This window comes from Canis lupus, chromosome 22 (genome assembly GCF_048164855.1).
Source record: "Canis lupus baileyi chromosome 22, mCanLup2.hap1, whole genome shotgun sequence".
Taxonomy (NCBI): Eukaryota; Metazoa; Chordata; class Mammalia; order Carnivora; family Canidae; genus Canis; species Canis lupus.
In genome coordinates this window covers 32,908,662-32,925,974 of record NC_132859.1, presented here as the reverse complement: position 1 = coordinate 32,925,974, position 17,313 = coordinate 32,908,662, and positions in this window count along the sequence as shown.

Genomic DNA, 17,313 nt, shown 5'->3' with positions numbered 1-17,313 from the left:
CAAAGTATCATTTCATAACAGACACTCAGTTCAAGATTCTACTGCCTTTGTGAATCCCATTCATTGACCAGGGCTACATATAATACTTTTACTCCCCAAAGCAGTATGATTTGACCATAAGAGGTAATTTCATAGAGTCTTAAAAGTTGACATTACATGAGATGTTGGAAATTACCTGAGAGTGGAAGGGACTCGCCAATCTAACTCAATAATTTTCATTCTGTGCAAAATGTGTACCCAGATTCTGGTCCCTACAGTGTTTTGGGTTTTTTTTTTCCTTTTAGAGGCATAACATATTGAAAAAACTTTTTTTGAAAATACCAACTCACACCTGTCAGAATGACTAAAATTAACCACACAGGAAACAACAGATGATGGTGAGGATGTAGAGAAAGTGGGACATTTTTCCACTGCTGGTAGGAAGGCAAACTGGTGCAGTTGCTCTGAAAAACAGTATGGAGGTCCTTCAAAAAGTTAAAAATAGAACTACTTTACAACCCAGCAATTGCACTACTAGGTATTTACTCAAAGGATACAAAAATATAGATTTGAAGGGGTACATGTACCTCAGTGTTTATAGCAGCATTATCAACAATAGCCAAACTATGGAACAAGCTTAAATGTCCATCCACTGATGAATGAATAATGATAATGTGGCAAATATATACATTGGAATATTACTCAGTCATTAAAAAGAATGAAACCTTGCCATTTGCAACAACATGGATGGAACTACCATATACTATGCTAAGTGAAATAAGTCAGTTGGGGAAATACAAACACCATATTATTTCACTCATATGTGGAATTTAAGAAACAAAACAGGTGAACGTATGGGAAGGGGGAAGAGAGAGGGAAACAAACCATCTTAATGATAAAGAACTGAGGGTTGATGAAGGAAGAAGGATGAGGAATGGGCTAAATGAGTGAAGGGTATTAAGGAAGGCACCTATTATGATGATAACTGGATGTTATAGGTAAGTGATGAATCACTAAATTCTACTCCTGAAACCAATATTACACTATGTATTGATGAACTAGAATTTAAATAAAAATTTGAAAAAAAATGTTTTTGAAAAAATTGTACAGAAATAAAAAAATAAAGATAACCTTAATGACTTCTACCAAACACTTAGTGCTAACTCTACTCCAGGCATCATACAAGGAGCTTGACTTCCATTCATTCTAATCTTTAAAACAAGACTTCAAGCTTAACCAAAGAGGTAAAGGACTTGTCCTCTGAAAACTATAAAACATTGATAAAAAAAATGTTTAAGATGACACAAAGAAATAGATATTCCATGGATAGGAAGAATAAATATTATTAAAATGTCTATACTACCCAAAGCAATTTATACATTTAATGTAATTCCTATCAAAATACAAGCAACATTGTTCACAAAACTAGAACAAACAATCCTAATACTTGCATGGAACCACAATAGAATAGCCAAAGCAATCTTGAAAGAGAAAAAAGACCTGGAGGTATCACAATTCCAAACCTCAAGTTATATGATAAAGCTGTACTAATTAAAATAGTATGGTACTGGTGCAAAAATAGACAAATATATCAAAATAGAAAGTCCAGAAAATAAACCCACAATTACATGGTCAACTAATCTTCAACAAAGGAGGCAAAAACATGTAATAGGAAAGAAACAGTCTCTTCAACAAATAGTGTTGGGAAAACTGGACAGCTACATACAAAAGAATGTACTCTTTCTTACAAACATAAGAATGTATTCTTTCTTACACTAGACACAAAAATAAACTCAAAATGGATTGAGGACCTAAATATGAGAACTGAAATCATAAAAATCCTAAAAGAGAGCGCAGGGAATAATTTCTCTGATATCAACCATAACAAGATCTTTCTAGATACATTTCCTGAGGCAAGAAAAACAAAAGCAAAAATAAACTGTTGGAACTACATCAAAATAAAATGCTCTGTGCAGCAAAGGAAAGAGTCAACAAAACCAAAAGACAACCTACTGAATGGGAGAAGATATTTGCAAATGACATATCCAATAAACAGTTAGTATCCAAAATACATAAAGAACTTATACAACCCAACCCCCAAAAACCAAATAATCCAATTTAAAAATGGGCAGAAGACATTAACAGACTTTTCCCCAAAGACATACAGATGCCCAATAACACATGAAAAGATGCTCAACATCACTCATCATCAAAGAAATGCAAATACACTTATCATGATGAGCACTGAGCAATATATGGAATTGTTGAATCACTATATTGTATATCTGAAATTAATATGACACTGTATGTTAACTACCCTAGAATATATAATTAATTATATATATTATACATGATATATATAATTATTTATTATTTTTATATATATAAAATTCTAAAAATAAAAATAAAATAAAACAAGGCTCATTATTATCCCTTTATTGTAAAAAAGTAAGCCAAAGCTCAAGGAGGTTAAGTAAACCTCTTAGCATTTCACAGCTTGTAAATGACAAAACCAGCATTTGAACCCAAGTTTGTTAATTCCAAAGTCTATTCATGAGCCACTATACTTCACGGCTTAAAGCAAAGCACTAAAAATGTTACTGCAAGCTGGAAATGCTTTGAGTGGTAAGGAATGGGTGAATTCAGTGTTGCCTAGGACTTCTGGGGAAAATTTCAAAGGGCCACTTCTTCATCTCCAAATGTTGCCTGGTTTGTTAAAAGCTCATTAAGCCCAATATTCCTGATGTAAAAGCTACTGGAGATTCTCATATGACAGATATTGAAGACAATATTAAGGTAATGAATCCAAACTGAAGTCTTACACAAAGGAGCATTAATGCTAATTCTTACATAAATAAAAAGGCTTTGCTCTAAGGACAAAACGCTTTGCAAATATTTTCCATTAATTCCCACAGGTACCTTATTCAGTTGTACAAATGAGCTTCAGACAAAGGTTAAAATAACAAAAATCAGCTTCTTAAGCATCAACTGTCCAAACAATACTCAGTTTCCATTTCCTTTATTCATAATATATCATTCAATCTACCTATTAACTTCTAGGAAATAAAACTGAACAAAACAATTACTATAGAAACAACATTAAAAATTGTAACCAAAAATGAACATACACCAGGTTCAAAATGTGTTTTTTTCTATCCCTTGTCTAACTCAGGTTGAAATCAATTTCCTCTCCTCTCCTTTGTCTTCTTCTTTTATTAACTAATTATCATCTCTCCTAAACTACTGATTAATGCTCTTCTGAGTATATTTCACCAACTCTTTAGAATACCATTCTGGCTTAAAGTAACAAGCTAGAAATATAGGACAGGCTGTGGCAGCTTAATGCACATGGATAAAATAGTGCAATCATGAAACACAAATCAGGCATGTCATTCATATAAGCACAGTGCCTAGGAGAAAGCAGGCACTAATGAATGACAGCAAGATTAACATGAATGCTCACCACCATGGACAGGTATCTTATTAATTTGGTTTCTGGCAGACATGCTTTTGAGTTTTGGAAGGTGGGGCAGACATGGAGGTTATGTATTATATATTAGTATTGAAAAAGAGGAGGAGAGAAAACCTATATATCACCCACTCCTGGAAATGGAGAAACGCCCTAGCTAGTGTATATCAGTCCGTGGGTGGGGGGAACCTTGGGAAGATTGGAGAAGGAAAATGTCCCCATTTTCTGACATTTGAAGATTATTGCTTTGAATAATGTGGGAAATGTAAGGCATATATGATTTTGATGACACTAATAATAGCACAGTATCTGGCCATGGTAAACAAGTGGAAACCAAGTGCTTTCCATTTATCATCTCACTGAACCACCCTGCAATGTGAGTATTAGTATACCGTTGTCACATCCCCAAAAAGATGTATAGTTCTTGATGGTGGAGATGCAGCCTACTAGGTAGCAGGTTAACTTTTTTGTGCCATGGTCCCTTTTGTCAGTCTTGTGAAGTCTACAAATTCATTCTTAGAATTATGTTTTTTAAATGCATAAAATAAAGGAAATCAATTGTACTAAATCACAGTTCCATCCAAGGACTCTGTGGAACAGGTAAAGAATTCCTGGTAGAGACTAGGCTGGTTCCACACAAAACATGTGTTGGAGATGAAAAAGCCATTCGCTATATAGTCACACAGGCCCTTCAGGCCTATGTTGGGGAAAATGGCTGTGTGTGAGAGAGAAAAAGAGAAAGAGAACTCCTAAGGTGAGTAACTATAGTGGAATCAAGTCTGCATCATTAATGCACACTTGATATCCAGGGGTCAAAGACCAATGCAGGTAAAATGCCTACTATCAGCCTTGTCCCCAGGTGTTTTCCCTCCCATGGCTAAAAGCCTATGTGGAGGTGACCACACCACAGGCAATGACTAGGATCACACCAGGCTCTAGGTGAGCAGGAATCAAGAAGGGATTAGATGTAATTCATCCTAGATCATCAGGGAATAAACTAGAAGGAAGACACAAGGGCCACCAGCCTTCCCCTGTTTTAGCAGTGATATCTGGTGGCAGCCAACAACAACCAAAAATGGGATCATTGAGAGCTTAATAAAGGCACTATTTATAAAGATGGAGGTAGGGATCCCTGGGTGGCGCAGCGGTTTGGCGCCTGCCTTTGGCCCAGGGCGCGATCCTGGAGACCCGGGATCGAATCCCACGTCGGGCTCCCGGTGCATGGAGCCTGCTTCTCCCTCTGCCTGTGTCTCTGCCTCTCTCTCTCTCTGTATGACTATCATAAATAAACAAAAATAAATTTAAAAAAATATATATATATATAAAGATGGAGGTAGGTTTAAGGAAAACCAAGAAAGGTTTAGTAGCCTAGGCTAGCTGGAGACATTTACCTTCACCATCCCTAAAGAAGCAAGAGAAGAAAGCAGTTATCAGAATCCAGAGAGAAGAGCAGAATAAATACCCTGACCTCACTCCCTTCCACCCTGCAAAGCTCCCTGATGCTTCCCATTGGCTGAACCCAACCAAAGCCCCAAGTTCATAAAGTCCTTCAGTGTCAGCCACACACACAGAGCAGGGAGGAGATGAATGAAGAGTCCATCTAGAAAAGCAAATGGGAACTAGCCAAGAAACTTTTCACAGGGAAGGGGAAAGGTGCTAAAAACCATTCACTCTGTGAAATAATTTTTATCTCATGATAAAACAAGACCAACAGGAGATACCAGTCACATCCCTTTTTCACATAATAAAATTGAGCCTAGGGAGGAAAAATAATTTAGTAAAGATTAATTTAAAAAATAAAATAATTAACAGAAAGGAGATCCAGACTCAAATCTTCTTAACAAAAGCCCACACTCTTAGCCACTCTGATACACTGCCTCTAAGAGTTATATTTTAAAACCAGAATTCTCAGACTGCAACGGGACTTGGATATAACCCATTCACATCTTACTGTTCAAAATATTTTTTTCTAAAACTATAACATATGGGCATTTTCACGTAAAACCCTCTATGAGAGAATTATAAACTCTTCATATGAGGACAAGCAGTACAGAAAGTGGTCTATGTTTGGAAATAGTCAACCCAAAATAAGAAATAAATTATTGTTTGAAAGGGTAGGGTTGTTTGTCTCAGTCTGGGCAAAGCTTCAGTTTTCAAAAATCCATGAAGATTAAAATGAGGTCTCAGAAGAAGCCAACATTACTGATTGTATGAAAGCTTAGAAAGCAAGGCTGATTAGGCAAAATTCCATTCTGCAGACTTTATATTCAGTGAGCAGTGGGCAAAAGGGAGGGTTCTTGTCTTTCCTTAGCAACTTATTTTAAAAGGAGTGCATTCACTATCTACTTGACACCAAGGAAAATGTCTAGCTCAGAAAGCATAACTACTCCTTCTGTTTCACCAGATTAACAACAGTTTACTCTATTCAGAACTGTCTTCCTGTTCTCCTAATTCACCAGAGATTAATTAACTGCCTGATTCCTCTTCACGCTCATAGCCAAGTATCTCCATGATTTCTACATGTATTTTTATATGTATATATTTCTAGGCAAATCCAGACCTTTTTACAGCGTGTAGTAGGGAAGATCCTAGGTAAAGGGGTGTTTAGCAGACCATCAGGCCAGACACCACAGTCTGACAGAGAAGCACCTCAGCTCAACAGAGTCAAATCTGAAAAATACGAAATATGATAACCTCTTCTCTACCATCTTGGTGTAGACAGACGAGAAGCCAAAAACAGCAATCATGCCAGAAATACGGAAACAAGAAAACAACGTAAAACAAAAAAAGTAAGATCAGAAATCCAAAGTCACTTGCCACTTATTTTTCTAAACTATGTTTCAGAGTTTCCTTAAAAAAAAAAAAAAAAAAAAAAAACAGGCCCTGTAGCATTTAAGAGATCCTGTTATGGCATCATTGAGCATGTCTTCAAAGCCTGTAGAAACAGGCCAAGTTCTAATTCAGGCCTTGATACTTAGTACAAATTGTGTGTCCAGTTGAGCAAATTTAGTGTCTCTGGAGTCTCCATTTGTCCAGCTATATAAAGGGGGATCACAATGGCCAAATCACAGGGTGATTATGAGAGTTGCATGAGATCTCCTGCTTCTTTTTTAACCAACCCAAAAGCTTTATAAATAAAACCCAGTTTCCTCTAACTCCAATTTGCCTAAATCAGACTCTAGAAACACCACTGAAAATTTACTTGGGGCAGGGGGATGGTCTAAGAACACCCATGGGAAAAAATTAAAATAGCACCAAAATACAGACTTTCCATCGTATTACAAATATTCACTTGTAGTTGAAGATGGAAACAAAATTAGTCTCTTTGTTCTATATGGGCTTCCAGAAGACATCTCATCACTTATCATATACTCTGTCTAGTTTCCTCCTAGATTGCATATGCTTGGAGACAAGCACTTTATCTTTTACTTCTGTAATTCCAGCACATAGCATAAGAGTTGGCACATCCATAGTGCTCAGTAAGTACTTATTGAATGGATAGACAGATGGATGGACACATTAATTATTGCCTTCCTGCCTGTCACAGAGCTGTTTTGGGGATCAAAATATGTATGTGGTATGAGATATGTATGTGGGAATGCTTTGGAAATTATAAAGTATTTCAAAAGAGCTCAGTGAACTGTCTTGGTTTTCTCAGTCTATATGAAGAAGATGGCAAGTATTTCTCAATGCAGGAAAAAAAGATGACTAACAGCCTAATGTTAAGAGAAAGATGTAAAACTTAAAATGTAACATTACTGCTCAACAACATACATTCCTAGCCATGTTCCTAAGTAATTAACAAAACTAAAGTTACAAATGTGTCAGTCATGATTTTGTTTAGGAAAACAGAAATCATTCTAGGCATTTTGAACAAGAAGGGATTTCAGAGTAGAAATTAGAACCTTACAAAACATTGGAGGGACTTGGGGAATAAAAGTAAGGGAAGGTTGCCACTAGAATCCAGGAAATTGGGAAATGCAGAAATTACAAAAAGTACTATCAATGATCTCAACTGCAAAGAAAAAAAAGAAGAGTTTGGGGGCACCTGAGTGGCTCAGTGGTCAAGCATCTGCCTTTGGCTCAGGTCATGATTCCGGGGTCCTGGGATCAAGTCCCACATTGGGCTCCCCAAGGGAAATCTGCTTCTCCCTCTGCCTATGTCTCTGCCTCTCTCTCTGAATATTTAAAAAAGAAAGAAAAGAAGAGTTATGTACATAAGCTTCTACTTCAGAGGACTAGCCAGGGCATTTTATGTATATAAATTCCCCCATAGTTTTTATCAAGTTGTTGCCTCTCAGATCCAAATTTACTCTTCCGTGCCTGCTCTATGAAAATGAATCTGAGCCCTTTAAATATTTTTCCTTAGCCTACTGACTAGATGTTTTGTCAGTGGGGGCACTAGTGAGATTGTGGGAAGAATTTTGCTTCCTAGTCTGGTGTGCTTTTTTGATCAGACCAAGCACCTGGCTCCTGCAGCAGAAGCAGCTTTTCCAGCACTACAAAGTCAGCTCCTACAGTATAAATGGTTTCCTCAACTCCCAGCTCCCCTGGTGCAGATTACTTGCAGCACTCAGCAGCTAGCTTCCCCTGGAACCTCCTAGGCAGTTTTGTAGCTGTGAACCTTCTGTAAGACACCTCCTCATGAAAAGATTTCCCTGGCACCTAGAGGTCATATTTCTAGCAAATTCCACCAGAAGGACCCACAGCAACCTCTCAACTGTTCAGTGAGCCATGACCACACCTTCTCCAACAAGTTTTGGAGCTCAGTGTCAAAAGGGATGAACTTGTCCTTAGGCACTTGACCTCAGCCATAGGAATAGTGGCTGCTCCATATACTTACTGGCCCTATATTATTTAGAAATCTCTTTACTTCTTACCAATTCTTCACTACACAATCCGTTGTTATAGTTCGTAATTACTTATATTAAACTTCCCCTATTCAAATTGCTATATGGTTTCTTTTCCTTTATTGAACAAGACTAATTTATCCTTCAATAATGTTTTAGTATATCAGTATGTAAAATAATTCATTATATGTGATGACTCACTTCCCTTAGTCATCTTGCTGATTTTATTCACGCATTCATTCAGTCAACAAAAATTTATTGAATATCTATCATGTAATATATACTGGGGTTACAAAGTCTTACTTGCCAGGAGCTTCCAAACCAAAGCAAGATCAAGTGTGAGAACAAGTATAACCAGCTCAAGGCCCATAACCAGCAAAGAAATTAAATCTCCCAACAAAGTCCAGGGCCAGATGGATTCCCAGGGACATTCTACCAGAAATTTAAAGAAGAATTAATAACTATTCTTGTCAAACTGTTCTAAAAAATAAAACTGGAAGGAAAACTTCCAAACTCATTCTAGAAGGCCAGCATTACCTTAACTCCAAAACCAGATAAAGACTCCACTAAAAAGGAGAATTACAGGCCAATATCCCTAATGAATATGGGTGCAAAACTTCTCAATAAAATACTACCAAATCAAATTCAACAGAACATTAAAAGAATTATCACTATGATCAAGTGAGATTTATTCCTGGGCTGCAAGAGTAGTTTAATATTTGCAAATCAATCAATATGATATACCACATTATTAAAAGAAAGGATAAGAACCATATTCCTATCAATAGATGCAGAAAAAATTTGACAAAATACAGCATCCTTTCTTGATAAAAACCCTCACCAAAATAGGGATAGATTAACATACCTCAGGATCATAAAGGCCATATACAAAAGGCCCACAGCTAATATCGTTCCCAATGGAGAAAAGTGGAAAGCTTTTCCCCTGTGATCATGAACAAGACAAAGAGGTCTACTTTCACCATTACTATTTAACTAAGGAAGTCTTAGCTTCAGCAGTCAGACAACAAAAAGGAATAAAAGGCATCCACATTGGCAAGGAAGAAGCCAAACTTTCACTATTTGGAGGTGACCTGATACTCTATGTAGAAATCCCAAAAGACTTCGCAAAAAAATTTGCTAGAACTCATGCATGAATTCAGCAAAGTTGCAGGATATAAAATCAATGTGAAGAAATTTGTTGCATATCTATACACCAATAACAAAGCAACAGAAAAAGAAATCAAGGAATCAATCTCATTTGCAATTGTACCAAAAAACAATAAGATACCTATGAATAAGCCTAACTAAAGAGGTAAAAATCTGTACTCTGGAAACTATAGAACATTTATGAAAAAAGTTGAAGGGGACACAAAGAAATGGAAAAGCATTCCACGTTCATGGATTAGAAGAACAAACACGATTAAAATGTCAATGCTACCTAAAGCAATCTGCACATTTAATGCAACCCCTATCATAATACCACCAGCTCTTTTCACAGTTAAAACAAACAACCCACTGGGTGATGATGGGCACTGAGGGGGGCACTTAATTGGATGAGCACTGGGTGTTATTCTATATGTTGGCAAATTGAACACCAATAAAAAATAAATTAACAAAAAAATAAATAAATAAATAAATAAATAAATAAATAAATAAATAAATAAATAGAGAAAGAAAGAAAGAAAGAAAGAAAGAAAGAGAAAGAAAGAAAGAAAGAAAGAAAGAAAGAAAGAAAGAAAGAAAGAAAGAAAACAACCCTAAAATTTGTATGGAACCACAAAAGACCCTGAATAGCCAAAACAATCTTGAAAAAGAAAAACAAAACTGGAGGCATCATGATTTCAGATTTCAAGCTGTATTACAAATCTGTGATCATCAAGACAGTGTGGTATTGGCACAAAAACAGACACATAGATCAATGGAACATAATAAAGAACCCAGAAATGGACTCTCAACTCTATGGTCAACTCATCTTTGACATAGCAGGAAAGAATATCCAATGGAAAAAAGACAGTCTCTTCAACAAATGGTGTTGAGAAAACTGGACAGCCACATGCAGAAGAATGAAACTGGACCACTTTCTTATACAATACACAACAAATTCAAAATGGATCAAAGACCTGGAACATCTGGGTGGCTCAGTCAGTTAAGCAGTTGACTCTTGATTTTGGCTCAAGTCATGATGTCAGGATCATGAGCAGAGTCTGCTTAAGATTCTCTCTCTCTCTCTCTCTTAAAAACAAACAAACACACACACAAACAAATAACAGATGAAAGACCAAAATGTGGGACAGGAAACCATCAAAATCCTAGAGGAGAACACAGACAGAAATCACTTTGACCTCAGTCATAGCAACTTCTTACTAGACACATTGCCAGAAAGAGGCAAGGGAAACAAAGGCAAAAATGAACTATTGGGACTCCATCCAGTGAAAAAGCTTCTGCACAGCAAAGGAAATAATCAACAAAACTAAAAGGCAGCATATGGAGTGGGAGAAGATATTTGCAAACAGCATATCTGATAAAGGGTTAGGATCCAAAATCTATAACGAACTTAACAAACTCAACACCCAAAAAACAAATAATCCACTTAAAGAATGGGCAAAAGACATGTATAGACACTTTTCCAAAGAGGACATCCAGATGGCTACCGACACATAAAAAGATGTTCAACATCACTCATCATCAGGAAAATACAAATCAAAACCAAGATGAGATATCACTTCACACCTGTAAGAATGGCTAAAATCAATAACACAAGAAACAATGGGTGTTGGCAAGGATGCAGAGAAAGGGGAACCCTCTTACACTGTTAGTGGAAATGCAAACTGGTGTAGCCATTCTGGAGAACAGTATGGAGGCTCCTCAAAAATTTAAAAATTACCCTACAATCCAGCAATTGCACTACTAGGTATTTACCTGAAGGATACAAAAATTCAGATTCAAAAGGGCACATCCACCCAGATGTTTATAGCAGTATTATCAACAATAACCAAACTATGAAGAGCCCAAATGTCCATCAATTGATAAAAAGACAAAAAAGATGTGGTATGTGTATGTGTGTGTGTGTGTGTGTGTGTATATATATATTCATATGTATATGAATATTACTCAGCCATCAAAAAGAATGAAATCTTGGGGTGCCTGGGCAGCTCAGTCAGTTAAACACCCAACCCTTGGTTTTGGCTCAGATCATGATCTTAGGGTTGTGAGATCCAGCTCCACATCAGGCTCCATGCTCCACGCTCAGTACAGAGTCTGCCTGTCCCTCTCCCTCTCCCTCTGCCCCTCCCCTTGCTTATACTCTCTCTCTCTCTCTCTCTCTCTCAAATAAATAAATAAAATCTTAAAAAATAAAATAAAATTCCATTTTTAAACTATGGTATAAATGTTACCATCACCTCTTCTCCTCCAGGTGAGGCTACATCATGAGTAGAAGAGTAGAGTGGTATGGTCGGCTTCTAGAGTACCTTGAACTCTCTCCCTCTTGTGTGCTTAGTAGGGAGGATGAAGAAAGACAAAAGTATTGCTTATAACTGATGCTCCATGTCTCGTGAAACAAATGGAGCACATTCTTTAGGACCCTGGAAAGGCCTCTGCACTGCAGAGCTCCTGATGGGAGGTCCAGCCCTAGTCAACTTCTTTTAGATCCCCCTTAGTTCTTGCCCCTGATAGTGGTCCCACAGAAGCTTCCTGCTGGAGTCCCACTGCCCAGCAGGCACTCTTTTTGCCCTGGATACCAGCAAACTGCTTCAAGCCACACCATCATCTCTCTCTGGTTTTCCTTTGCCCTGCTCATGTAGGCCCAGGGTTCACCACCAAATCCTAATCTGCTGCCTTAGTAGTTTTCCATCTGAGGAATGGGATGCCAGACCCATTTTTGCAGATTCTTCCAATCCTTGAATTCAAATCTCTTCGAGTTGCATCTTCACTTGGCTTAGGGGAAAAGAGAACAAACGTGGGAAGAGTCACAGCACTCCCTATCAGGTTAACAACCTATGAACCCCTAAAAATGGTTCATTCTAAAAATGAACCCCTTCTACCTTCCAGGTCATTTAGTACCTAGAACCATACGTTTAGTGGTAGCATTTCCAAGTCAGCTCTTCCTAGGAAGGTCCTGGAGTAGCTATTAGGCCCACTTGTTAGCAGCTCTTCTTATACTGTGAAAGACTTAGCATCACTTTCAACCCCAAATGAACCCTATTGATAGTTGTAAGCAGGAAGTCCCCCTCAGCCTCCTGATACACAAAGAAATACCCATTAAAGCAGCATAATTTGCACCACAATAGCGATACTCTATGGGTACCTGCCCCAGGTTGAGATGGTTTTTACAGAGTAGGTAATAGCTAAGTAGAGTCCTAAAGGACATGTAGGTTTATCTAAACACCAGGTATGGGAAGAAGGTACCCAAATGAGAGAAAAACTCATATGGAAGTCTGGAGGATAAAGTGTTTTTTTCCCAGGAATTTCAAGTTTTTCCTGCCATAAATATTACCAGCATTTATTATGTGCCAGGCATTGCTGGAGATACAGCAGAAAGCAAAACACCTCAAAAATCCTGACCCTCACAGTGCTTATTACCCTGGTAGAAAGGAGGGGACAAGACAGGGAGTAGACAGAGATGAGACTTCAGGGAAAAGGGGACCAGAAACAAATGGCCTTGAAGCCTAGCCAAGAAATTTTGGCTTACCTGAGGGCATGGGAATACCACTGATTTTAGGCAGAGGAGAAATGTGATAGATTTACATCATATCACTCTGTTTCAGAGTATATTTTCCTTTGTATTTTCCATAAAAATCCTCTCCATTCATTTTTAAGGTTAGCACAATCCTCTTGGTGCACCTAACAAAGGTAGCATATGAAAGAATCTCAATCACCAATGTAGGCACAAAAATCCTAACGAGGTTGGAGTCATTAGCTATAAATTCAGAAAAGAATACAGATAGGATCTCATATTATATATAAGTAAAAATAAATTTTAAGTGGGTAAGTGGTTTCAATATAAAAATAGAATTATAAAAACACTGAAAGAAAAAATAGAAGGATAGTTAATAATCCTGGGGGAGGGGGAGCGACATTTTTAAATATAATACAAAATACTCAGATTTGACTACTAGTAAAAATTTTAAGCATCTAAGAGGCCAATGTGACCATACATAAAATTTGAAATCACAACTATGAAAACAATTACACTGCATATGATGACAAAGGGGCAACATATAAAAAGCTCTCACAAATCAGCATAAAAAAGTTTAATATCACATCCCAAAAAAATAAGGACAGAAGATATAAACAAACATTTCTTAATAAAAGAAATATGAATCAGTGTTATGAAACACTTTTAAAAGATGGTTCACATCTAAAAAAAGATGTTTCACATTTAAAAATAAAACCTAAAATTACATTGTCATTTTTGTTTATGTTCTTTTTTTTTTCAGCTTTATTGATATATACTTTTCTCAAATTTTCTATTTCACTGTATTGCTGAAGTTTCTTAAGTGGACTATTGATCTCTTCCAGAACTGTATTTGTTCATGGATAGCTATCTAATTGTTGATCTTTGTTGGGGCACAGAGGCAGGGGTCTCCTCCTTCATCATCTTAGGATGTCCTGCACTGACTTTTTCTGTAATCACATTCAGACTTGTGAATCACACCTTTGAATGCTTGTAATCAACCAAATGCTCTATTATTTTTTTTCACAAATTAATACCAAACTGGGTTTTCTCCATTCTATGTTGGTTTAATTGCTCTTTTGAAGCTAAATTCCACATCTTTATGTCCATTACACTCAAATTTCAAAATGATCTTAACAGGTCTGAATTCTGGGCTGAAATGAACAATCATAATTTCCTTTCTGTCATGCCAGCTCTCAATTCCAGGTTATATTTTTATCCTGAGTCATTTTTCTTAAAGATAAACATCTCAGGAACAAAGACAGAAAGTAGATGCAGTCAGATCAAAGGAGGAAACCTCAGCACAATCTATGCATAGGAGAGGGGTTTCTGTGCAGGTGGAAGCTGCCCCAAGAGAGGCCCAAGCTTGGAGGCTGCAAAATGGGTACACCAAGGCAACCAGCCACATGCAACTAGGTGGTTCATTCCACACCACCTATGCTAAGCAGAATGAAGCAGAGGGATGGACGCTTGGATGAAAGAGGCCATATAGTAGTGCCTGAGGTAGCTGGAGAAACCCAGAAGTAACACGGAATCTCACCATCAGATAACTGGATACCAGCATCCTACCAGCACCACATCGTAACTCTCTCTCCATTAGAGGCAATAAGGCATACAACAGGATATCTCAACTATCCAGATGAGTACAGAAGCAATAATATTCTAATATTTGTAGGAAGCTAACGGCAGGAAAAGGAGGTATTAAACTCAACAAACAGAACTAACACCTGGAGATCCCTGGGTGGTGCAGCGGTTTAGCGCCTGCCTTTGGCCCAGGGCGCGATCCTGGAGACCCGGGATCGAGTCCCACATCGGGCTCCCGGTGCATGGAGCCTGCTTCTCCCTCTGCCTATGTCTCTGCCTCTGTGTGTGTGTGTGTGTGTGACTATCATAAATAAATAAAAATTTAAAAAAAAATTAAAAAAATAAAAGAACTAACACCCAAGGAAACAAAGTTAATGGAACAAACAGGTAGAAACATTAAAAGAAGTATTAGGAAAAGAACCAATTAGAGATCTTGGGAAATAATAAAAATAAAAATCACAAGAGATGCAGCTGAGGAGCTATTAATAAGCCAAAAAATTGAGAATGCAGCCCAACTTTTCAAGGGAATTAAAAATATGAAATAAAAGTCAGTGTCATTTCTGCTGCATTCTCTTGGTAAGAAATGACTCACAGTTTGGTTAACCATCCCAGATTCAAGGCAAGGGGACTACACAAAACTGGAAGGAATGACTCCTTGGGAGCATCACTGTGACATTCACCTTCATGCTCTTCCATTACTCTGTATGTGCCTCTATTATCACCTGTCACATGATGTTATAATTTACTTGTCAGCCTCCCCATTAGACTATGAGTCATGAGGGCAAGAACCATTTCACTCATCTTTCATAGCCACAATGGCTGGCTCAAGTTCTAGCACATAGTAGGTACTTACTAAAGGTTTGTGGAATTAAATTATTCTTGTTGCAATCATCCAGAGTACATAGAGTCAGAGTACCTGGCTCTAAAGATAGTTCTGGACGATGTGGGCTATATTTCTAAAGAAAGTACATTAAATCAATTATTTTCAAGGTAAAGGTAACCTCCAGAAGACCTGAAGTAGAACATGTAATTTTCAAGACATTATAGGCAAGGGGGACAAGGAAAATATATTCAATTTAACAAAAGCCTTTTTTTTTTTTAAGATTTTGTTTATTTATTCATGAGATACACAGAGAGAGAGAGAGAGGCAGAGACATAGGCAGAGGGAGAAACAGGCTCCATGCAGGGAGCTCTATGTGGGACTTGATCCCAGGTCTCCAGGATTACACCCTGGGCAGAAGGCAGCGCTAAACCACTGAGCCACCTGGGCTGTCCACAAAGGCCTTCTATATATCTCAGAAATCTACATATAGACAAAACATAATAATAATATTGCAGATCTAAATAACATAACCATCAGACTTGAACTAAAGCTACAAAAAGACAACTTTGCAGTCAACAATTTGTGAGCAAACATACATCACATTTATTAAAACTGTGTATCAGGCCACACAGAAAACTTGAAAATTTTCAAAATGCAAACATCATGCAGATCATATTGTAACACAATTTAAAATTCATAAAACAAAAAAATTGATAGTCACTTTCCACCTACCCCTCCACCAAAAAATCTATCTACATAAAAATGTGAAATCTTAACATGGGTACACATGAAAATATATTCAACATCACCCATCATCAGGGAAATACAAATCAAAACTACAATGAGATATCACCTCACACCTGTCAGAATGGCTAAATTTCACAACACAAGAAATAACTGGTGTTAGCAAGGATGCAGAGAAAGGGGAACTCTCTTATGCTGTTGGTGGGAATGCAACTGGTGCAGCCACTCTGGAGAACAGCATGGAGTTTCCTTGAAAAATTAAAGATACAACTAATCTACAATTTTCCCAAAGTATATAAAAATCAGATTCAAAGGGATACATCACCCCAATGTTTATAGCAGCATTATCAACAATAACCAAACTATGGAGAGAGTCCAAATATCCATTGACAAATGAATGGATAAAGATGTGATATATATGGCCATCAAAAAATGGAATTTTGTCATTTGCAAGGACGTGAATACAGCTAGAGTGTATTATTCTAAGTGAAATAAGTCAGTCAAAGAAAGACAAATACCATATGATTTCACTCATGTGTGAAATTTAGTAAACAAAAGAGATGAACATGTGAGAAGGGGGAAAAAGAGAGAGGTAGAGAAGGGGAGGCAAATTATAAAGAGACTCAACAATAGAGAACAAACAGAAGGTTGATTGAAAGAGGTGGGTGTGGGGTAGGCTAGATGGACGATTGGTATTAAAGAGGGTACTTGTTATAATGAGCACTGGGGGTTGTATATAAGTGGCAAATCACTGAATTCTGCTCCAGAAACCAATATTTCAGTTCTATGTTAACGACCTAAAATTTAAATAAAAAATAAGTCCAGTAGGATTTTTTTTAATGTATGGGTAAAAGAAGAAATAAATTAGAAATTATAAACCTAATAGAACACTAACCATAAAAAAATATAAAAGATAATCAAATGTCTCCTCCCTGAAATTGGATCAGGTCCATTTGATTTTATAGGTAGGTTCTGTCAAACCTTCAGGGCTATAATTCCCAAGTTACATAAACAAGCCCAGATCACAGATAATGGTAAAAGATTTTTAATTGTTATAATGAAGTTAGCATAATACTGATATCAAAACCAAAAAAAGAGTGGCTCAGTCAGGTGAGTGTCCAACTCTTGACCTCAGCTCAGGTCTTGATCTCAAGGTCATGAGTTCAAGCTCTGCATTGGGCTCTACACT